Raw genomic sequence first — 24698 nt, 5'->3', positions numbered from 1 at the left:
CTAATACCGCATGCTCCTATATGTAGTACAACTGCATAGTGCCTCCGTGTCCCATACCACGGGCCACCAATGCATTCGTTTCCAAGCCGACCACGGCATCTAGTCTATCAATGCATTATGCAACATGATGTCCACATTCAACATATAACATCTCATTTAATTTGCATTTGAAAAGTAAACATAGCATATATGCGCATCAATGAGTGGAATGACTAATCTATATAGCACATTCATGATGACATGACTAGATTAGATATAGTTATATGGATGCCAAACAAATGCCTTGAAACAAGGCCAAACGTCCTCTCTCCACTTACTTGTAGCGTACAAGGAGTCCCGCTCGGTACGGGTGAGATCCGGAGCGAATTGGGTAGGCTTTGGTGAACCTAACAAAATTGAGCGGGGTTAGTACTTCACCATTTTAGAATCAAAATTAACGAAATCCGATGTCAAAATCATGTTTAGAACGTCGAAAGAAGGTCACACGTCCGATTTGGGCTCGATCGGACCTACGGATCACCTTCGGGGCCACTCAGGTGGGTCAGACAGGTGGGCTGTCTACCCACCGGTCCTACCCGCCGGTTTGGACCGGCGGGTATGGACCCGCCGGTAGGACCCGCTGGTCCTACCCGCCGGTTTGGCCAGGGACCCCCTGCCCTCTCAGGTGGGTGCTCTCAGGCGGGTAGGGACCCGCCGGTTGTACCCGCCGGTTTTGGCGGAAAAACCCCAGTTTCTTCTCAACTTCCTCCATTCCTTGGGGACCCAAATAGGGTTTTTCTCAACCCATTCTTCACACCTTTAAAGTCCTATAGGATGGTTCTAGCTTAGATCTAAGTTAGATTCAAGTGAGGGGGAACCATCTTACCTTCTTTGCTCAAGAATGACTTCAAACCCTCCAAATCACTTCCAACTCACAATGCTCCTTCTACCTTGTCAATATCTCTTCAAATCCTTCAAGATCAACACATAAATCATCTATTAAACCTTAGATTCATTATTTCAAAGGGTGGTTACAAGATCTTAAGAAACCATACTCGAATCAAGGGTTTAAAGCGTGGGTATGGTTAATGTTCACAAAACCCAACTTTTCTTACCTCCAACTGTAGATCTCGAGTTGAAGATTACTCTCCCGGCACCGGAATGGCAAGATCGTGCTTCGGCGCCACTGAAATCCTTCCTTTCTTCCTCTTCCTTTCTTCTTCCCTTTCTTTTCTCTCTCCTCTTTACTTTTCTCACCAAACGTACGAGGGTAATAAATGGAAAGAAAAGAAATTATAAAGCTTTATATACTATTCCTACTTAAGTGAATAGTGTTTGATGGGTCACTCAGGTGGGTGGGTGTACCCACCTGTCATACTCACCCGAGAGTCAAAACTTGGGATTTTGACCGGGCTCGGACCTCGGCTCAAACCCCACCTCAGGCATACATTGTAGCATACGTATATATCTTAAAATACAGATATAATACTTGTTTTATCCATACATAGCCTTATGGTAGGTGCACGTACACGGTTTGGGCACTCCCGTCTCTTCTGGCACTGACTCGGACTTGTCGGGCCAGCCGGTGTTTAGGGTCACCCGTGCCATCATAGCCCATAAGGAACCCGCTCTAACATCCTCTGGCTCAGTTCCTGCATGGTTAAACCGGTTCAACCGCGAAATCAGACCGGGATTAAGAAGCGGGATATTACAGTGGATATCTCCAAAGAACCTCAACTAATCTTTTGCCTTTTGAATTTGAAGACTTGAATGGTTCACACTAAACTAACCAGAATAAATAAATAACGAAAGGCATATATATGTATGACTGGAAAGCTATGCACGTTTTAGCATTTCTCTTCTATCAATTTGTCTGTCCTTAGTAGGGATTCCCACATTTGCAGCTCTCCAAATAAAGATCTTAAACTTCGGGTGGAAATTGAATTTTCAGAAATAACACCACCATTGTGAGCATGGAGATGAGCATAAGCACCTGTTTGATTATTGATTGAAGTTTGTCAGTGAATTAGTTTGTAGAAATTTGGCAGTTAGCTTAGTAGTGAAATTTCCTTTGTTTGATAGATAGCTTTGCTATCAATCGCAATCATTGAAACATGAAATCTTGATAATAGAGTTAGTAATAGATAATGGTAGCAAATAGTTAACCAGTCCAGTGTTCCACTAATTCCCTATAATAATATCACTGATTTTGTTCATCTATGGGGGAGGGGTGTTGGTATCACAAAGGATAATAAAATAACCTAGAGGGGGGTGAATAGGTTATTCTAGTGGATTTTTAAAAATTCTCCAATTTAAAGTCCCCAATATGTGATTGTAAATAAAAATGCGAAATATAAAGAAAATTACAATCATACAACACAAGAAATGTATAGTAGTTCGATTCAATTCGAGTCTAGTCCACTCCCTATAAGTTCCACTTGTAAGGTATTCCACTAGTTCTTCTATTTCAGTATAGTAGCTAGGGAAGAAAATCTTTACAAGCTCTTTTGAGGATAAGAGGATCCGTACAATCTCTTTATAGTATGAGAGAATCCGTACAATCTCTTTACAGGATGAGAGGGTCATTTACAATCTCTTAAGGATGAGAGGGTCCTTATAATCTCTTAAGGGTGAGAGGATCCTACACACTTGTCTAGGTAGAATAACGTATAAATAAGATGCCCAATTCTAGAGTTAACCCAACTCTTGGACAAGAACAAATTCAAAGCGGAATAGAAAGGTTTGAAGTTGTTTCTTGTATAGTGTGTGAATGAAATGCAATGTTATAAAAGAATACACTTTTGACGTCTTCTTAATGCTTGTAATGCAAATGCCAAGATGTAGATGAAGAATTGTATTGAACTTTGAGTTCCTCTTGAATAGAAAATGAAGAACTTGAACTCAAGAGAATGTGTAAACCAATCCACTTCTAACGTTCAAATAATGCTTCTTCAAAGTTAGAATTAATTATTAATTAATGAGTAGCATTAGAGGTATTTATAGGTAAGATTAGGGAACTAAAATAGGTAGAAAAATCTCATTCAAATAGTCATTTTTTAGGTGTGCTGGTGGACCTCCAAAAGTACCAATCGACCTCCAAAAAATAATCATTGCAAAATATAGCTATTGGACTAGCCATTGGAAGGTGATTCAAACCAGTCATCAGTCGGTCGACCTCCACTTATGGCAGTCAACCTCTACTTGTGGCAATCAACCTACTGAGGATTCGGCCAGAATCACTTCTGTAGCCATTTTTGAGTTGATTTTGATCAAGCAGAATCCTTATGACCATAAGTTGGTCATATAGACTCTGATTGGGATGATTCCATGTCCATTGATTCCGTAACTCGAAAATCTTCAAATCTCATAAAGAGATCGTATCCTAATACCTGCTTCTTAATACCCAAAAGTTTATTGAACACAAAGTATTATTTTTCACAGTAAATGAAGGGGCTTCTTAAATCCACTGTGTTCCTTATGACTATGGGTCTTGGTTTTGCTAGAGTAATATGACTTAGAGTCATTTTAAGCATGATGTGAACTAAAGGATGTAATATATAATGCATACTTATGAGATGCAGTGTAGTGCTTGTGTATGGTGTGTGCACTATTACATTGAGCTACACTTAAGATTTTCTATTCTGATTGCAGTTTGTCTTCAAGAGTCTTCATGTTGACCTTGCCTTCTTAATGCCTTTAATAAACTTCAATTCACTTCAAGCTTTGATACTTTGATGTCTTGATGCTATGAATTCTGATACCGTCTAATACATTCTTCAAGTATTGATACCAACTTGTTGATACTCTTCATTTGATAACTTTAATCTTCATTTCTTCATTGCATTCATTAAATTCGATATTTGATATGAAATCTTTACAAAACAATACTTGAAGACAAATTGTGAAATACCTTCATATGTTTGTTATCATCAAAACCAACTGTAGAAGTGTAGGTGTATCCCTAACAAATAACAACATCCGTATTTCGTGAATGAAAGGATATATAATGATAAGGGTTTTAAGGCCATTAGTTGCAGAAATTCTATTTAGATTATTACTCTTTTAAAAATTAACTTTTGATATCTCTCTCTCAATATCTATCACAAAAAAAAAAGTATTTCTTTTTAAATATGTAGAAAAATACATTATAACCTAACCCTGGTGTCACACCTCGCCTCCACTCACCTGAAGGCTAGTGACATGGACACACACACGTTGCAGAAAAAATACATTATAACCTAACCCTTGTGTCTGCAATTTATGAAATGATTCTACGATCACAAGATAATAATAATAGTCAATTATATATAACTGGTGAAGTCTAATGATAATGATCATATTTACTAAAAGAATTTTCACAATGAAAGTCATAATTATGGTTATGCCCCTAGGGTTACCTCAAATATATACACACAAAACAATCTAAATAGAGGACATTACTCTCATCCTCAGCGTGCTCCAATAGCACAATCGTCACACACACAATTGTCCTCGTGCATAGCAAGCTCCTCGTTCCGGAGTTCACCTCCGTAGAGAGTCGGCTCCTCACCCAAAAACTCGGATGATTACCTGCATCAACATCTAAAAAGGGGGGCAACAACGGGGGTGAACTTCCACGAAGCTTAGTGAGGGGTGCACACACACCCAAACAATCACAACATTCCATAATAATAATTACAAGTATAAATGCTCAACCAAACTAATATGAATGTATTTAGATGAATGAAATGACATGATTCGAACTATTAGCAAACAAACCTAATCAATAAATTCTAAGTCTAAAATGGGTATTAGTGCTACTACAACATATGGGATATCTTTGGTTCACTTGTCTGAAGAACCCCTTCGGCCTTCCAGTAATATATGCCAGTTGCGAGTCAGGAGCCTGTAGGTTTTGATCTGGATAACCCCTTCGGCTGCCTACAAACCCCTAATGAATAATCCCACCCTACAACCATGGTCCCACTCTGGAGAACCCCTTCATGTCATCTAAGCTGTAGGATAGTCACGGTCCCGGTCCAGAGAACCCCTTCAGGTCTCTGTGCTTTGTTGTTGGATAGTCAATATATAAACCCCTATTAACAAGGGTTGTAGCACCCGGGTTATTTTCCTAGCCCAACACATTCTAAGTCCATATTGGTATTGGTGTGACTATAACATAGTTGTGTGACTATAACATAGTTGTGAGACAGGAGCCTGCATGTGTTAGTCTGTAGAACCCCTTCGATCATAGAAAACCCCTAATCAATAATCCCACCCTACAACTCCTGTCCGGAGAACCCCTTCTGTTGCCCGAGTTGTAAGATAGCCAATACCTTACCCCCTACTGGTAAGGGTTGTAGCACCTAGTTTAAATTCCTTGCCCACAGATTCTAAGTCCATATTGGTATTGGTGCTATTATAACAGAGTTGTGAGATAGGAGCCTGCATGTGTCAGTCTGGAGAACCCCTTTGGTCACGGAAAATCCCTTATCAATAATACCACCCTATAGCCCCAGTCCGGTCTAGAGAACCGCTTCGGTTGCCTGAGTTGTAGGATAGTCAATACCTTAACCCCTATTTGCAAGGGTTATAGCACTAGGATGGTTATTCTCCTAGCTCAATGCATTCTAACATACCACATTTCATATCATAGTCATACTCATACACACACTATCATACCAATATGCAATATCACATTTACTAAATAGATTAAGTTTATAATATGCAAACATCATGTTATAGATAACAATATCATCAACATCCACAATTTAATATTTAATCAGGAAACAATTTTAACATGCAACTACCATGAATGCACGATGGATGACATGTTATAAACATTCCATAAAATAACATAAAATCCCCTCACCTCAGATCATAGGTGATGATGGACAGCCGATGGCCTCGCACCGCATTGTCTCGTCACCTCTTAGTTTTATTCCTAGGATACATAAGATTTTTAAGAAATAAATCAACCATAGAGAAATGAGACCCTAGGCACATGTTCTAGCTTCATTTCCTATTTCCTTTTTCTTTGAAATTGTTCTCAATTTGGGGGTTTTATAGCTATAAGGCTAATTTATATGTGAGGGATGTTCACCCACCTCAATTAACTTAGATTAAGTGTAATCAATGGGTTAGTTAAGATGTGTTTACACAATGCACCCAAATTTCCCAAAAGTTCTAGTCGCAACTAAACTAAATTTGGAGAATTTCGGTTGAGGCTGTAGGTGGTGACCACTAATGGCTTATGTGGTCACCCCAATCCACTATACCCATTTTTACTTTCATTTTCCCCAACTCAATTTTGGGTTTGAATGGTGGGGTATAGAGGGTTTGGGCAAAACCCACCACTTCTAGGTTTTGGTTACCAAAATTGGGGATTTCACTAGAGAGGGTTCACTCAAATCGATCCATTAATCTTACTAGGATAAGTCTCTTACACTAAATCCCTCTCCTAATTTGTAGCCTTGACAAGTGAAAAAATGCGTTTTAGGAAATTTTCCCATTTATAGGTTTTGTGCTACCCAAATTTAGGTTTGAAATAAGGATATCACTAGGGAGGGTTCACGGGTTCAAATTGAACCATGGATCTTGCTAATACAAGTCTCCAACATCAAATCCCCCAATTGATTTATACATTAGGTAAATAGGTGGGTAGATTAGGTTGGGGCAATCTCCATTAGCTTTAATGGAGAGTGGAAATGGAAGGGAGAGAGGCATGACTACTTAGAAGGTAGAGAGAGAGAGAGATGGCTTACCTTAGATGGGTGCTCCCCTTGCTCCTCTCTTCTTGCTCCTCCCTTTCTCTTCTCCTGCTTCTTCTTCTTCTCCTTTCTCTCTTCTCTTGCTTTTAGTTTAGTAGGAATGAAAAGAATGAATGACTAAGGCTTCTATTTATAGCCACTTTAGTTTCCCGAGGGATGTTTGAAGAAAAAATGGGGTTTCATCCACTGCTGGGTTAATCCATCATTTGGCACTAATGGGCCCACCTTAGGGTGTCTCAATATATTAATCTATTCCCTAATATGTTGTCCCAATTATTAGGAGTGGTTTGAGGTGCACGGGTGTGAGGGCTCAGGCCCCACGACTAAATAACCCAGTTTTGGCCTATGTATTCACTGAAGGTGTGAATTGGTCTCTTTGTGTGGAAATTGATATTTAAGTTGAATAGAACCCTTCTAAGGTGTTTTCGATGTATGGACCCCACTTCCTGGCATATTTTACTATTTAAGCCCAACAAATCCACAAATTACCAGTGCTTGTCACATGGGTTGCATTAATTATGTTTAAATTTGAAATTAGCTCGGGCTTTTAGGCACGAGTATAACACCTTATGTACATGATAATACTTGTATATCTTTCAATGGGGAATGCAAAAGGTGAAGCTACATTTTTTTGACAGCGATTTTTAATGATTTGGAAAGTATGCCGAGGAAAGTTTTAATCATGGTGTGCGAAGTCAAATACACTATAGAAAATTGAGTATAGAAAAGTCATTTAGGATAAATTCTTTGAAGGAAAAATAAAAGAAAAAGAGGTTCACTGAATGAAGATCAACCCCATCAAGGAAAAGTTTTATATTTTCTAAAACATATGGTGAATTGACTATTTATTCTTTTTTAATAAAAAAATAATACCATCACGGAGATTCCTTTACACGTCCCCTCAAAAACTATCATGAGATCTTCTCTCCCTCTCTCTCCATTAAAACCAGTTATTGTACTGTTTGAAAACCTCCGCTTCCATGGTCCCAAATTGCATAAGGGCATCATATGAAACTCTCATCATTTCTCTTAAAATGAAGAAATGGCTTGATTTCTACCAAATATATATAAAAAAATTAAAAATAAAAAAATAAATATGGAGGGCTTACTCCAATATCTATGACATTTTTTTTTTTTTGTAGAACTTACATATCCATGACTGACGAGCCAAATATTCCTACCCAATGATGGTGAGATTACAGTTTTAGACAAGCCCACGAAGCTATTATTTTCCTCAGGTTATGTTTTGTAGCAAGGGAAATTTAAAGGGAAATGAAGTATAATTTCCACAAACAGCCACTCATGTAACAGTAAGGATGCTTCTTAAATCAAGTCAAGTTCCGAAGCTAATTTTTTCTTCTTGAGTAATTTATTCCATAGCATTATTAAGAAAAAAAGAAAAAGAAAAAGAAAAACCAGAACCTCTTAATAGTGTATGTCAAGATAAATACCCATAATCCTAAGTGAAGGAGCAAGTTTTCTCCCCATATTTTTTTCAAACAAGTAGAAGAGCCCCATGAGAAGTTGGATTCCAACCAGAATGCCGGACCCTCAAGAGGATTATGTTTCTAAATAGTATAAAGGGAGGTCTGCAGTCTTATCATTTTAACCCTTTAATGAATGATGTAAAGAAAAAAACAGAGTAAGACCTGAGAAGGAGCCACATAAATTTATACAATGAGGGTGAAGTATCCCTCCTACAACCCAAACCTCAGTTGAGGAAAATTTGCATTTTCATTTGAAATTACCATCTATAGCAGTAGTAATAGTAGTTGTGGACCTCCTTTCATGATGGAGGTCTAGAGAGGGTAAGAATTCGATGATTGAACCATGGTGGTGGTTTATTGTAATCCTATGAGAAGTGTCATCAATCTCTTACAACAGCAATTTAGAATGAATCTATATGCACCTGTAATAAGTAGTTCACATCACTACAATTGTCACCTGCAATGTTCAAATCCCAACAAAAATAGTACACAACATGGTACACAGAATACTGCTGCACATGACAAAAATCATACTCTCTCCCTCTCTCTCTCTCTCTCTCTCTCTCTCTCACTTTCCTCTTTCTGGCAAAATTCGCTCATTCGTATTTGTAAATCTCTCCTCTATCGATAAATACTATACACAGTGGAGTGACGATCTGAGCTCTCTTTAGAGTTTCGGGTTGATTTCTTCTGATTCAAGTGGCAGACAATGGCAAATTCGAGCAGGAGATAGCAAATGATTCTATCAGAAGTTCAGATCTCTGTCACTCTTATCAGATTCTCGAATCGCAAGTGAAAATATTCTTTTCTTCAATTACTGTTATCTTTTCCCCAATACAAACCAAGATTTCAAATGGAGATCTATACTTGCATAGTTATTGTCTTCTCATTGTATAAGAGATCTGAATCGATTGTTAAATTGGACTCTGATTCAAAGGAAGATCAGTCCATCAATTTTTTAAGGAAGTTTTGTAACATCGTCTGCTATTTCTCTGCAATTCTTTTTTGGTTCATCGGTTGTAGAGTTCTGGCATTTAGGCCAGGATTGTTTGTTTTGATTTTTTATTTTCCTAAAGAGAAGGAAAGAAATAGAAGTAGAGAAGAGCGAAGGTGAGAGAAACGAACCGCAAAGAACTACATAATCTACAGATTGCAAAGTGAGAAAAAAGATAAAACGAATAGAGATTAGAGAGAGGAACAAACCCTTTAAGAGAAAGAAGGGTTTTTCAGTGGGTTTTGTTTTATTTTCCTCTCCTCATTTGTAATTCTCTTCGCCTTTTCGATCTCTCTCTCTCTCACTCTCTGTGAAAGTGTGAACTTAAGCTTCGTGCAAGAAGAAGAAGAAGAAGAAGAAGAAGAAGGGGAGAAAGGCGCGAGTCAGATCCCTCTTTCCAAGAAAATTGTATGCAGTTGCAAGTATTTTTCCCCTTTGAATGTATTTTAGATTAAAATAATAAATATAAATCTAACAGTTAAAATCAAAGTAATGAAATCCAACGATTAACAATTGCTAGCATGCTTAATTCTCGGATAACCAGCTAACATGTCCAACCCTCTCCCATGGGATGTGCTTAACCTAGTAATTTTCTTTTCATTGAGTAGAGAGAACATGGCATCACATTGCAATCCATGTGAATTGGGATGAAGAGAAAAACCTGTTTTTGAGGGATCTGTTTGATCTTGTTTTAGATTTCCAAACACCATCAGTAAATATAATGAATTGGTTTGAGGAAAGGATTGGTGGTACAGATGACAAGGTATTAGGGTCTTTACAACTAGTTACCTGTTCCTTAATAATGGCACTCATCCTACCCTCTTCAACTGAAAATGTAAAAAGCTTTAATGGTATTGTACATGGATAGATATACATAACTAAACATAACTTGGTTTCTCTCTATTAGAACAAACATAAAGAAATACGGAAGAAAAGTGAACTAATTCACTCAAGACATAAAAATTTAACGTAGTTCACACATTGATGTGATGTGCTATGTCTATGGTGAAGGTGAAGATGGCTTACTATATGAAAGAAGAAAGATTACAATAGAGATCTCTCAAGAACACCAAAACTCGCGGCAAAAACTCTCGTAAAAAACATCAATTCAAAAATCCCCAAATCTCAATTGCTTGCACAACAAAACAACAATACAAATATATATACTCCTTATAGTCGGGTCGAATTTGGTCGAGTCGTACCATACCATAGGGACTTCCCCCCGCACCATATGATCAATAATAGGCTCGGCATAGACCCTTTGCTACTATAACAGATCTCATTTAAGAAAAAAAAAACTCATTTAGATCACCACCAAAATTTATTGAATGCTGGTTCAAGAATTCGAGACATGGTATCATGATTTATATGATTAATAAATATATTAAGAAAAGCCATAAACAAATATTTAAAGCTTTCACCTTGGAAATATTTTGTGTGTCAAAAAGGGGAAGCCCTCAAACAACTAGAAGCAAGACCACCATGAAATAATGTATGAGTGATATATTCAACCTCATTATAACACATGAGACAAAGGAATTGTGATACTTTCCTCATAAACAATTGCAATCATCCTTTCTTTTGGGTTCTTAAATTTTAATTTTCGCCATTCCCAATTCACTCCCTATTCGGTTGCCTCCAGTTCTAATATATAATATACCCAATGGGCATAAAGTAGAGGACAATTTAACAAAATAAGGCAAAGTATGAGATTCCAACTTAGAGCTATCTATGATCCATTCACCATTTCAGTCATTTAATTTAGTTATAGGTTAAAATGTTGTCTCCTAGATCCAGCCTACAACCCTTTGATACATGAAGGTTGAGCCCAATAACTCTCCTATGTCAAATGAAATTTTTGAGTTCTTTATTTAGCTCAATCTCTTGATCACCCAAAGATTTCTTGGTCCAATCCACCTCTAACTTGGTACAAACCCAAAAACATTAATTATGGGTTCTAGAGACATAAATGTGCAACTAGGGGCACATTTGACCCTGACGGCTTGAACCCACCCTGGCCACTCTGAGCCTGAACAACGCTTGGACTAAGATTTCAAACCCTGAGGGCGGGTTAGGTTGGGCCCGGGTTGAGGCGTAGGGCGGGCCCAACCCAACCCTGACTTTAACCCTAGTTATATAATATGATTTATAATATGTTTAATGTATATTATATATATATATATATATTGCTTCTAACTTCTGTTGTAAATATGATTCTAATATATAATATGTTGCCGCCATATTATATATTGTATTGAAGTAGGTTTTGTTAGGATGAAAGTAGGTTTTGTTGGTCTAATCTTGCATAAATGTAAGAACCTAGCCCAACTTGGCTTGCCCTGAGGGCGAGTTAAGATTGATCATTTTAGGTCTTGACAGGGTTAGGCCAGGCTCAGGCTCAGGCCCAATTAAGGGGATGCAAAGTTGGCTTAGCGTGTTTAAATACCCAGCCGAACCCGGCCCATGTGCAAATACAATCCAAGCGAACCGTAGTTTTGTTCATGAGGTGTATTTAATTGTTGGAGATTGCTTAAATTACACTCCTATAAATGTATTTTGAACTTCTAATCTTCTTTTATTGTCCTCGTCTTATTCCTAAAATTTTTTAAGTCAAGGTGTTGGCAACAAATCCGCATGGTAAAAAAGTGATAGATGCACGGACATGCCAAAGTCGTACAGACTCGAGAGAACGGTCATAGAATATTGACAAACTTCTAACCACGGAGAAAGTGAGGTCTTTCCATGCCTCGATCGCTCCAAGGACTTAAAAGTGAAAAGCAAACTCTTGAAAATTGTAATGCGCCTGGCATTTCTTTTAAATTTATTTTATTTATCTCTTTTATATTACCTTATCCTGAATTTATATCCTATAGTATTCATGTATATATTATCTTTACTATATATATGTATGTATGTATGTATATATGTAATTTTTTTCCCACTAAAAATACCAGATTGTATCTTTACTATATTCTATGTATTTATGTAATGTATGATTATATATATATATATATATATTTGTATTTTTTTTTATGATTGATTTGATAATTAGCCAATCAATCATATTATAATTATCCCTAGATATTATCGTCAACCTAGTAATGGGATTACCTATCTTATTTGATTGGAGACAAATTGATGAGTTGTTTAGATAAGTATGTGAGTGACTGTGAAGGGGATATTTGATTGGAGACAAAGTGATGATGACTTGTTTAGGTAAGTATGTGAGTGATTGAAAATGAGACAATTTGATTGGAGACAAAATGATGAGTTGTTTAGGTAAGTATGTGAGTGATTGGGAAGGGGATATTTGATTGGAGATAAATTGGTGACTTGTTTAGGTAAGTATGTGAGTGATTGAAAATGAGATAATTTGATTGGAGACAAATTGATGAGTTGTTTAGGTAAGTATGTGAGTGATTAAGAATGAAATATTAAATTAAAGACAAATTGATGAGTTGTTTAGGTAAGTAGGTGAGTGATTGGAAAGAGGATAGAGTTTTGACTCATAGGATGGATTTAAGATATTTTTGAAGGGTGATGATTTGATCACCCAAACTCTCATCAATTATATCCCTTGATTTACACCTCTAATTAGGGAATGTTATAGGTTGATTAATGGTATTCTTTCTCAAAACTTAGCTAGCCATTATCAATCATTATTTTTATTATTTTGAAAAGAGAGAAGAAAAGAGAGGAAGAGAAAAAGAGAGAAGAAAATAGAGGAAGAGAGAAAAGAGAAAAAGAAAAGAGACTAAGTGCAAGCTACCTACAACATATATTCATTGGAAAAGAAGAGAAAGAGTAGAAGGAGAAGAAGGCCTTACAACTTAGGCTACATCCACCACCGGTTTATCCTCCTAGGAAGAGCTCGAAGACCTTTATCTAAGGGTTGAATCTAACATTGTCAACCAGTAAGTAGAACTATCATACTCTCTCTACATGTGTTTTTTTTATCCTTCTAAATCTCACAGAAATGTTTAGGCCTTTGCAGCCTTGTAGTTGTCATATTGTATGTATTTTTCCTACACTTTATCTCTCTTGTATATTTGCATGAGAATATCTTTTTGGTGTACCTATGTACGTTTATCTTTTCTTTTAAGACTTTGTTGATATCTAATTGGTACTCACCCTTGATCTATAATATGCTATTTTAATTCGATTTTAAGGGGCTATTGAGTGCTTTTCTTGATAGATTCTATGATGTATAAATATTCTATATTAGGTATTGTTTTTATGATAATTTTAGGGGTTGTTAGTACTATTAATCACTCATTTTCATTCTATTCGAATTGATCCATGTTAGGTATTACTTCCATTCCATTCTACTTGAGCCATGTTAAGTACTGTTTTAGTAATGAATTTAGGAACTGTTAGCACTATGAATTAATTAAATCCATTTCTTCCTAAATGTTCTATGTTATGTATTGTTCCTATTAATGGTTTAAGGGTTGTAGACGTTCCTATTTGAATCAAATATATATCACCTTGATTTTGATGATTAGAGATTATTTAGTGTTCCACATAGTAAATTTTTCCATATGGATGGGATTAATACTAAACTGGAGCTATGAAGATCGAGTTTGGAATCAAGAGGTTTTAGGTTGAACAGAACAAAGACAGAATATATGATGTGCCCCTTTAGTCATTCTAGAGGAGGAGAGGGAGTGGTGAAGCTTGGGGAACAGGAATTATCCCGGAGGAATTATTTTAATTACCTAGGGTCCATCACAAAGATATAGAGGATGATGTTGCCTATAAGATTAAAGTGGGGTGGATGAAGTGGTGAGGTGCGTCGGGAGTGTTATATGACAAAAGAATGCCTATTAAACTCAAGGAAAAATTTTACAAGACAGTTATTTGCCCAGCTATGACGTATGGACCAAAATGTTGGACAGTCAAGAAGAGTACTTTGAATAAACTGAGTGTTACAGAGATGAGAATGTTAAGGGGCCTGTGTGGCAAGGCCAGGAGAGATAGGGTAAGGAATAAGCGTATTAGAAATGATTTGGGGGTTACACCAATCTATGGCAAACTCCATGAGAGTCAATTGAGGTGGTATGGCCATGTTCAACTATGGAGACCCCAGTAAGGAAGAATGACCAGATTCATTTGGAAGGAGCTAGAAAAGGCAGGGGCATGCCAAAGATAACTATTAATGAAGTGATTCGAAACGATATGTAAAGTGTAGGGCTAGACCCTAATATGACTTCGGATAGAGTTTCGTGGAGAGAAAGGACCCATGTTGCAGACCCCCTATGGGGGATGTTTCCATGATGCGTCTTTCTATACTGCTATACCTCTTTCTATTATCTCCCAAATTTCCTCTTTTTAACCTCTATTTTGTTTATTTACTTTCTTTTTCCATATCGGATCGATATAGCCGACCCCATTAAGTTAAGATAAGGTTATGATTGTTGTTGTATAGTAAATTTTTCCCTACTCTAATCTATGATTTGTAGGGACTATTTTTGTACATTCACTTGATTAAATTGATCTCATTTCAGCTTTATAATGATAGGGGTTGCTTTGTTATTCCTTGTCAATTTAATTAGACATTATTTTGATTTCATGATTTCAGAGATTAAATTAGGTTCTTGACTTGATTAAATCTATCCTATCATAAACTATTTAGAAGATGATTTAGCATTTCTTATTGCTTGGTTCATTCATTTGTGAGTATATGAATTAGGGGCTGCTTACATAATCATGTGTAGTAATGGATGCGTAAGGGTTGATTTCGTAATTTTCTTATTACTTTATATGTTAGTATAATGCTCTTTAAATATTCTAATACATGATGTGTGTGTATGGGATGAAATTTATATTTTAAATTATGAATGAGAAATAAATTGCTTAGTTCTTAAAATTATGTGTTATTGCATGTGGTAAAATGTGACACGGTTATTTACTCCATCACATGTGCATTTAAATGATGAAAATAATGAATGAAATCTATAATATTTGACACTTGGAATTTTGGGGCCAAGGAGAAATGTAGGTTGTATGGACCATGGGTTCAAGTGTTGGCCACAGAACGTGTGGGACATTCCATGGATTCATCCCACAGAGCGTGTGGTGCAAGTTACATCTCCTACCTTTGGAGTCACTCCCTTTTTGTTTAATAACCTACTTAGATGTCAAGATACACATTATCCATAGAGTGTGTGGGATGACGTATGTACAAGCCACAGAGCATGTGGGGCATTTAAGGGAATTATGTGTAATGTTCGGGTACTTAGATATCAAGATATGCATTGGTCACAGAACGTGTGGGATGACATATGAACAAGCCACAGAGCGTGTGGGGTATCTAAGGGACATTGGCTTTTAATTGCCACTTGGGTTTCAAGATATGCATTGGTCACAAAATGTGTGGGATGACATATGTACAAGCCACAAAGCGTGTGGGGCACTTGGGGAACAAAGTAAAATGAATTAATTGAATATGTAATGTTCGGGTACTTGGATGTCAAGATATGCATTGGCCATAGAATGTGTGGGATGACGTATAAACAAGCCATAGAGCGTGTGGGGCATCTAAGGGACTCTGGCTGTTAATTACCACTTGGATGTCAAGATATGCATTGACCACAAAACGTGTGGGATAACGTATGTACAAGCCACAGAGCATGTGCGGCACCTAGGGAACAAAGTAAATGAATTTAATTAAATGGACATGACTGAGAATAACTGGACCTTGTAAACTATCATAAATATTGCATATTTGATTTTGAGATGTTATTGCATCTGTTATTGTTTTATGCCGATTTTTTCAAACTTGTGGATATTGTATGCAATTTTACTTACTGAGTTTCTTCCCGAAACTTACCCAAATCATTCCCCAGATGGAGAACACTCTGACATACTGGTTAGTGGTGAGAACCAAGAGATTGATGGGGACGTGCAAAACATTTACTATTTTAGTTGATGCTAGATTTTATTATTTATCTTAGAGATTTAAATTATAGATGTAATAATTCTCCTAAAGGATTTAATTAGTTGTGGATGATATTGGAGACTTTTATGACTTTTAATTATATTTTGAAGACTTCCGTTATTATTATTTTAAGGTTTGCGTTTAATGTAGATTTAAACTTTTCTTATGATTTAAACTCAATTGATTCATGGTTCAACCTTAAGAGATATGATCCTTGGACTGTTAACCTCCATTTCTCCTTTACGGAAGGTGAGGCATTACAAAAATAGATAGAAGAGGAACTCCATCTATTAAAATTGGTCAAAGAAAAACACAATACATTACATCAATCATAGCAAACAAGGGAGATCCATGAAATTAAGCTGAGGAAAACCATGAAGAAACATGAGCCGTCATGTTCTCTGAGACAATCATGATGAATCATGAGCTGTCATGGTCTTGGCTAAGCAACATAATTGATCTGTTGAGAAAAATACAAAGTAAAACTAAACTAAGGAAATGTAAAAAATATAGACTGAAACTATTCTACTTGAAAAGGAAAAGATAGTTGATAAATTGTGTAGTTTGTTTGATCAGTTGGAGATCCCTTCTTCTTCTATAGAAACCATTTTTATAGTTTTATTTGAAAGATCCTGTTCTTTTGGGAGTTTTGTTTGAGATTTAAAATGTAACCGCAAGTGTACGGATCAGTGTATCTACGGGTCGAACACAGGGAGAGCAGCCACTTTATTTTTTTATTTCTTTTAATAATGCGAAAGTGAACCGATTAATGGTTGTGATCTAATTCTAATTACCGTCCTAAACATATGTATCTAAAATAACGTCCTAACCATTCGTCATCTAAGAATTTAAAGACGCAAGCCACGCAATTAAAATTAAATAATTAAATAACTGAAAATAAACAACCCACGCAATTAAAAAAAATAAATACATAAAGGAAAAAAATGCTGAAATAAAAATAAAGTAAAAGAAAGGGATAAAACTAGAGAGAGACTCACAAGTAGGTTTCTCTACTTAGCCCGAGGGATGCATCATAATATGAGCTTCGCTACTTGACCAGAGAGTCACTCTTACAAGGGTTACTCTACTTGGCTTTAGGGAAAGGGAGACAATTAAAATAAAAGTAATAAATTGATGGTTCTATGGCTAGGAGGGGCAAAGCCAACACATACACTAGCCATGAACCTTGGGGGAAAGGGATAGCAATAATGTAACGACTGAAAATAAAAATCCTAAATTAAGAAAGAAAGGGTAGTCAGAAGAGGGAATGAGAGGGGGAGAGAAGACTACTGAAGGAGCCTACTTACTTGAATCAATGCTTGAACTTGAAAAAAAAAATTGCTCCACGGCTCGTGATCTTGTCACCTAGATCTAAGCCTAGAACTATAACTTAAAAAATTACAACTCAATTGCATAAATCATAAACATAAAAGGGCTGAATAAAAATAAAATAGTGCTTGCATTAATTGAAATAAAAAACTATTACAAAAGTGATTAAAGCAAAAATAGAGAAGAACTAAAACTAAAGAGTGAGAGAGGGAGAGAGAGAGCAACTAAAAAAAAACTAGAAGAAGAATGAATTGTCTCTCCTCCTCTTACATGAGTTGTATGTATAGGGAATGAAGAGGTAGGGTAACAAATTTCTCTTTCCTAAAAGGGAGAAACCCACAATTGATTGTGAGATCTTTTGAGACCAAAAGTGCTAAGGTGGAGGAGAGAGAAGAGAGAAATAAACTTTGAGAAATTTCCTATAATTTTTTACTTATTTTTTTTTTCTAATTTATTTCTCTTCTTTTTCTCCTCCAAGGGACGATTTTCTTCTTGCTTTGTGTGATTTGGACAATATTTTGGTGATGATGTGGAAGAGAGAGAAGATTTGGACATTCTCTATTTCTCCCTTTTTTTTTTCTTCTCTTCTTAGGAACCCTTCCACGATTTTGTTTGCTTCTAATTTAATGTGGAAATCCCCTCCATGCCCTTAGTGCTTTAAGTGAGTGAAAATCAGAAAATCTTCAACAAAATTCTCTAAAAAAAATAACCATGAGATTCGAACTTGAGACCTCTTGGTGAGCAAGGAAATTTTGTACACCATAGCTCACCAACTACTCTAGGTAGTTGTTGTTACCAAAAATGAATCTTCAATCACTTAAGGATGTGATCCATCGATCCTTGTTGGCATTTAGAATATTCTTTGTACTTCTGGGACAACTGCAAATGGGCTGGTTCTGCATCTCAGTTCAGTTCTAATCCATTATTCTTTTTCTGACCCGAAAAGAATAATCATTTGTACGGGTGACCAAACGAATGTGTACTTTTAATTGAACACGTCCATCTTGCTCAGAATTTCGTCCTCTTCGCAACCATGGAAAGAAATAGGACCTCTTTACGTGTAAAATTGAAGATATAGCGCCCGATAGTCCTTAAGGCCTTGAAAATATAAAACCTACAAAAAGAGAGTAAAACCCAAGGTAGCTCTATTCTAAATATGTAAAATGCATGTTTTACTACCCTAGATTTCACACATAAATGTGCTCATCAGAATTCCCCCACACTTAGACTTTGCTAGTCCTCGAGCAAAACAAAAAAAAAAAGAATAATAAAAAAAAAACTAACTCACTTTCGTAGGAATCACTGTTGCACTTAGCATGTGCAACAAGCCTTTAAACCCCTAGTTCACCCCTAGTGGACGAGTTGTGTCTCGTGGGTGTTTGTAGTGAATACACACCCAAAATTCAGAATAAACAAATCCCAACTATGGCTAAAGGTAAGGCTCATACCGATCCGGAGTAAAGATAATTTCTCTTACAAGGGACCCCCACACTTGAACTTTTATTACCCTTTATCAATTCCAGGCACTAGCATATTTCTTAATTTGGAACTCACCTCGTCTCTTTCAAAACATCCTTATCTTAAGGCAAAACCACTTGTGAAGAAGTAGGGAACCAATGACTAAGGCGTTGGAGTGTTTTTGACCAAACATGTTACCAAGCATTAATGACATTTGCACATTTTTTTCTTTTTTATTTTTTTTGCTTAATAAACTCCATTCTAGTCCACTACTTTTAGCTTGAATGACATGGTGGAGCAAACACCAGACACCCAAGTTACTATGTAGCTTCGCTTTTTGCATATGCCCACAAAGGCAGTGATGCTAGAGTTACTTCAGAAGTTTCCTCCCAAGGAATTTCGATCAAGACACCACGCTTCCTGAGGCGCAATGCCCTGTCTAGTTCCAAGGGAATCAACTCTTATTCTTCTTTATACCACATTTCACATTTCATTTAAAATTGTGCATTTGTCAACCCATGCCAAATTAAAAAGAATGTCTCAACTCCAAATCAAAAGTACAAGGAACCTACAAACTTACATATGGTCCATCACCATAAAACAGGGGTCTCTTATTTTTCAAAAAAAAGTCTCATCTCAAGACACATGCTTGTTTCTTTCTTCTCAACAGGGTTTTATACGTTCAAAATTGGTACCTTAGTCAAAACTTTTATTTTCATACATCAAGCAACCGAATGGTATGATCATTAGCCAAAAGCCAAAGTAGGACTTCATCCTTAGCAAGCTCAAAAATAAAAAGAAAAACAAACAGAACAAAGTGAAAAAAGCAAAAACTGGTTTCCCTCCCCCACACTTAAGTCATGCAATGTCCTCAATGCATGGAAAGAATTAAAAGCAAAGACAATGCAAGGGGGTCATACCTAATTAAAAGTTAGTCATCAGTGTAAAGAGATTCATGGAGATCCATGACCTCTTCACTACCAGTAGTAGGAAACTCGAGGAATGGCTTCAAACGCTGACCATTAACCTTCGAAATTACCCCTGTTCCTGGATTCAAAATCTCCACAGCCCCATGGGGATATATATTATAGACAATAAACGGGCCATCCCATCGGGATCTAAGTTTACCAGGAAAAAGATGCAATCGAGAGTTGTACAATAAGACCTTATCACCAATTGTAAAAGATTTACACAGAATGTGCTTATTATGAAAAGCTTTGGTCTTTTCCTTGTAAATCTTAGAACTTTCATAGGCATCATTCCTAAGTTCCTCCAACTCAGATAGTTGGAGCCTACGGTGAATTCCCGCATCAGACAAATCAAAGTTGAGCTTCTTGATGGCCCAAAAGGCCTTATGCTCCAACTCAACTGGTAAGTGACAAGCTTTTCCATACACCAAACGGTAGGGAGACTGGCCAAGGTCAGTCTTGAATGTAGTCCGATGGGCCACAAGGCATCAATGAGCCTAAGGGACCAATCCTTACGGTTGGGATTAACAGTTTTCTCCAAGATTTGTTTGATCTGCCTATTAGACACCTCCACTTGGCCACTAGTTTGGGGGTGATAAGGGGTAGATAACTTATGGGTGATCCCATACTTTTTCATTAAGGCCTCAAAAGGCCGATTACAAAAATGAGTACCCCTATCACTAATTATTGCACGTGGTGCACCAAAGCGAGAAAAAATGTTCTCTTTGAGAAACTGGACCACCACTTTGTGATCATTAGTTTTACAAGGTATGACCCCTATCCATTTAGAAACATAATCAACGGCCAAAAGTATGTACAAATTCCCAAAGAAATTAGGGAATGGTCCCATAAAATCGATGCCCCAAACATCAAATATCTCACTGTCAAAATAGGGTTGGGGGGCATCATGTTCCTCTTATTGATACGGCCAAAATACTGACAGGCAGGGCAAGCCTTGTAAAAATCAAAAGCATCTCTAAAAAGAGTGGGCCAATAAAATCCGCATTGGAGAACCTTTGCGACAATCTTCTTAGATCCAAAGTGTCCACCACATGCATGATCATGACAAAAAGAGAGAATGGAATGTTGCTCATGATCATGAACATATCGTCGGATAATCTGATCTGGACATATCTTAAACAAATAAGGATCATCCCAGAAAAAGTGTATAATTTGGGAATGAAACCTATACTTATCTTGGGTGGACCAGTGATCCGGAGTCACACTTGAAACTAAGAAGTTGACAATGTTAGCAAACCATGGTTCACTAGACATTGTAAATAATTGTTCATCTGGAAAGTTCTCATTGACTGGAGAATCAACAGTCAAGGAATTGGAAAGCCGGGATAAATGATCTGCAACTAGGTTTTCAACTCCTTTCTTATCCCTAATTTCTAAATCAAACTCTTGCAAAAGTAAAACCCGCCTAATGAGACGGGTTTTGGCATCCGTCTTCTGAACTAGGTATTTGAGGGCAGATGATCATTATACACCACAACATGTGAACCAACTAAGTAAGACCGAAACTTTTCTAATGCAAACACAACAGCTAAAAATTCTTTTTCAATGGTTGTATAATTGAGTTGTGCATCATTTAAGGTCCTACTAGCATAGTAAATGACAGTTGGTAACTTATTAATCCTTTGACCCAAAACTGCTCCTATGGTAAAATCCGAAGCATCACACATCAGTTCAAAAGGTTCAGTCCAAACAGGTGGTTGAACAATGGGTGCATTGGTCAACTCCTTCTTAAGTTGTTTGAAGGATTCTAGGCACTCTTTAGAAAACTCAAAAGTTTGATCCTTGGCAAGTAATGAAGTGAGAGGTCGAGCTAACTGACTAAAATTCTTAATAAACCTTCTATAGAAGCTTGCATGCCCTAGAAAAGATCGGACATCCTTAACAGATTGAGGAGGTGGTAAATTATCAATTAAATCCACTTTGGCTCTATCTACCTTAATTCCCTCCTTGGATATTATATGGCCTAAAACAATACCAGATTTAACCATAAAATGGCATTTCTCCCAATTCAAAACCAAATTCTTTGATATGCACCTTTTCAAAACTAGGGAAAGATGATGAAGACATTCAGAATAGGAATTTCCATGAATTGAAAAGTCATCCATAAATACTTCTAAGAATTTTTCGACCATGTCAGAAAAAATGCTCATCATGCATCGTTGGAACGTAGCAAGGGCATTGCAAAGCCCAAAGGGCATACGCCTGTAAGCAAATGTTCCATATGGGCATGTAAAAGTGGTCTTATGTTGGTCCTCTAAAGCAATTGGGATTTTGTTATAGCCAGAATATCCATCAAGAAAACAATAGTATTCATGTCCAGCTAACCTCTCTAACATCTGGTCAATGAATGGCAATGGGAAGTGGTCCTTCCAGGTTGTCGCATTTAACTTCCTGTAATCTATGCAAACTTTCCAACCTGATTGGACACGGGTTGGGATCAACTCATTATTGGCATTAGGAACTACAGTCACCCCAGACTTCTTAGGCACTACGTGAACTGGGCTTACCCATTGGCTGTCAGAAATAGGATAAATTATTCCATGATCCAAGCACTTTAGGATCTCTTTCTTAATGGCTTCCATCATCACTGGGTTAGCTCTTCTTTGGGGTTCCGTGGATGGTTTGGAATCCTCCATAAGATGTATATGATGTTGCACAATGGAAAGGCTTATACCCTTGATATCAGTCATGGTCCAACCTAGGGCTTCCTTATTATCTTTTAACACTTTATGTAACTCCTCTTCCTGGCTAGAAGTCAAATTTGAAGAAATTATTACAGGAAGAGTCTGGTCAGGCCCTAGGAAAGCATACCTCAAATTAGATGGCAACTCCTTAAGATCTAACTTATGGGGCTCAACTATGGAAGGTTTGGGAATGAAATTGGAAAGGGGTCCTAAGGGCTCCACATGTGTGTGAAGACTCAAGACTTCAGAAAAGAAATTTTCACTGTCATCATCCAACTCATCCATACACTCTTGGAATTCTGAATCGAAATCAATATCAAAGTTGGTAACTAAATCATCAGAAAAATCCAGAAAATCCTCAAGCATATTGATCTCTTCTTCCATATGTGGTTGCTTGCCAATCCTAAACATGTTAAACTCAACAGTTTGATTACCAAAAGATAATCTTAGAAAACCATTCCGACAATTGATTAATACATTACTGGTAGCCAAGAATGGTCTTCCTAGAATTATTGGGATCTCATCCTTGGTTGAGAATGGCTTAGTATCTAACACAATGAAATCAATAGGGAAAATAAATTCCCCCACCTTTAGTAAGACATCCTCAACCATCCCTTTAGGAATCTTAGCAGACCTATCTGCCAACTGAAGATTAGTTCCAGTGGCTTTCAATTCTCCTAATCCTAGTTGCTTGTACACATGGTAAGGTAAAAGATTCACACTTGCACCAAGGTCAAGTAAGGCATGCTCAATATAGGTGTTGCCTATGACACAAGATATGGTAGGGCTCCCTGGATCCTTATACTTGGCTGCTATAGGCTGAGTAATTATGGAACTAATGTTACCTGCCAAGAACGCCTTTTTGGGCACACTAGTGATACGTTTGTGAGTACACAAATCTTTCAGTACCTTTGCATCGACGGGGATCTGGGATATGGCATCCAAAAGAGGGATGTTCACTTCTACCTTTTTGAAAACTTCTAAAATTTTGTCCATGGAAGCAGTCTTCTTTTTGTTTACCAAGCGATTAGGAAATGGGACAGGATAAACATAAGGACTGTTAGGGATTTACCCTATTCAGAAGAATCATTTTTTGTTTCCTCAACCAAATCATCTTTAGTTTCAGAAAAATATTTAGGTTCATCAGACGAACCTGGAACAAGAGACACACTTGTGTCCTCAACTGAAGAAGAGTTAACAGGAGTAATAGATGGGGAAGATTTAGAAACACTCTGTTGGTACTCTCTACCACTCCTAAGGGCATAAATAACATTACATTGGTTAGAGGGCCCTTGTTGGGTCTGACCTTGTACTATATTCAGTGGTGCATTAGTTGGTCCTTGTGAACTAACAGACTGATGATGCCTAGGGTTAGGCTCTGGTTGACTGGGTAAAGTTCCCTTCTCCCTCTCACGCATAATTGAGACAACTTGAGTAAGTTCTCTCGTAAGATTTTGATGGCTTGTCATGAGGAGGGCCATATTTTTTTCCAAGTCACTTATTCTACTTGCCTCTCCAGTGTTAGTAAACCCAGGGGGTTGCTGATAAGATGATAGGAGAGGGGCCCTAGGAAAACTCGCCTGAGGTCCTACATTTGACCTAGGAAAAGTATTTTGGAAAAAATATTGTTGTGTAAAGGGAGGCCTTTGGGGTCCAGGTTGACCTTGATTATAGAAATTGGAAGGTCCTGCTTGGTTGCCCTGATTCCAAGAGAAATTTGGGTGATTTCTCCATCCTGGATTGTAGGTATTACTATATGGATTATTCTGGTATAAGGCATTAACACTATCATTAGAAGTGCCCCCAGAGGTGTTGGGGCATTCTTCTATGACATGTCCAGGGGACTGGCACCAAGCACAAATCTTAACCAAATTGACTGATGATGGCTCTCTAGGAACAATAGCCTCAATTCTCTTGATTAAGCTATCCAAATGGGCTTCCTTTGCTACTATCCCATCCACAAAATATCATTTTCCTCCTATGGTTCTTTCACTCTCTTGGGTTGATTCCCACTCACGGGTTTTGTCAGCTAAGTCAAGTAAGAATTCACATGCCTTTCCTTCATCTGTAAAGGATGTGAATCCCTCAG

The 24698-nt window shown here is 37.2% G+C and overlaps 1 protein-coding gene across 1 annotated transcript in view; it reads right to left on the bottom strand.

The window, feature by feature from the left end:
- LOC122089553 overlaps window positions 1–24698 on the bottom strand; it is a gene marked incomplete at its 3' end in the record, with an annotated part of 66022 nt that overhangs the window by 8997 nt on the left and 32327 nt on the right. The gene's annotated exons all lie outside the window — the stretch shown is intronic.

The sequence above is a fragment of the Macadamia integrifolia genome, chromosome 9, assembly GCF_013358625.1.
Source record: "Macadamia integrifolia cultivar HAES 741 chromosome 9, SCU_Mint_v3, whole genome shotgun sequence".
Classification (NCBI taxonomy): Eukaryota; Viridiplantae; Streptophyta; class Magnoliopsida; order Proteales; family Proteaceae; genus Macadamia; species Macadamia integrifolia.
Note: the sequence above shows the minus strand (reverse complement) of the source record. Positions and strands in the feature narration are given on the sequence as shown.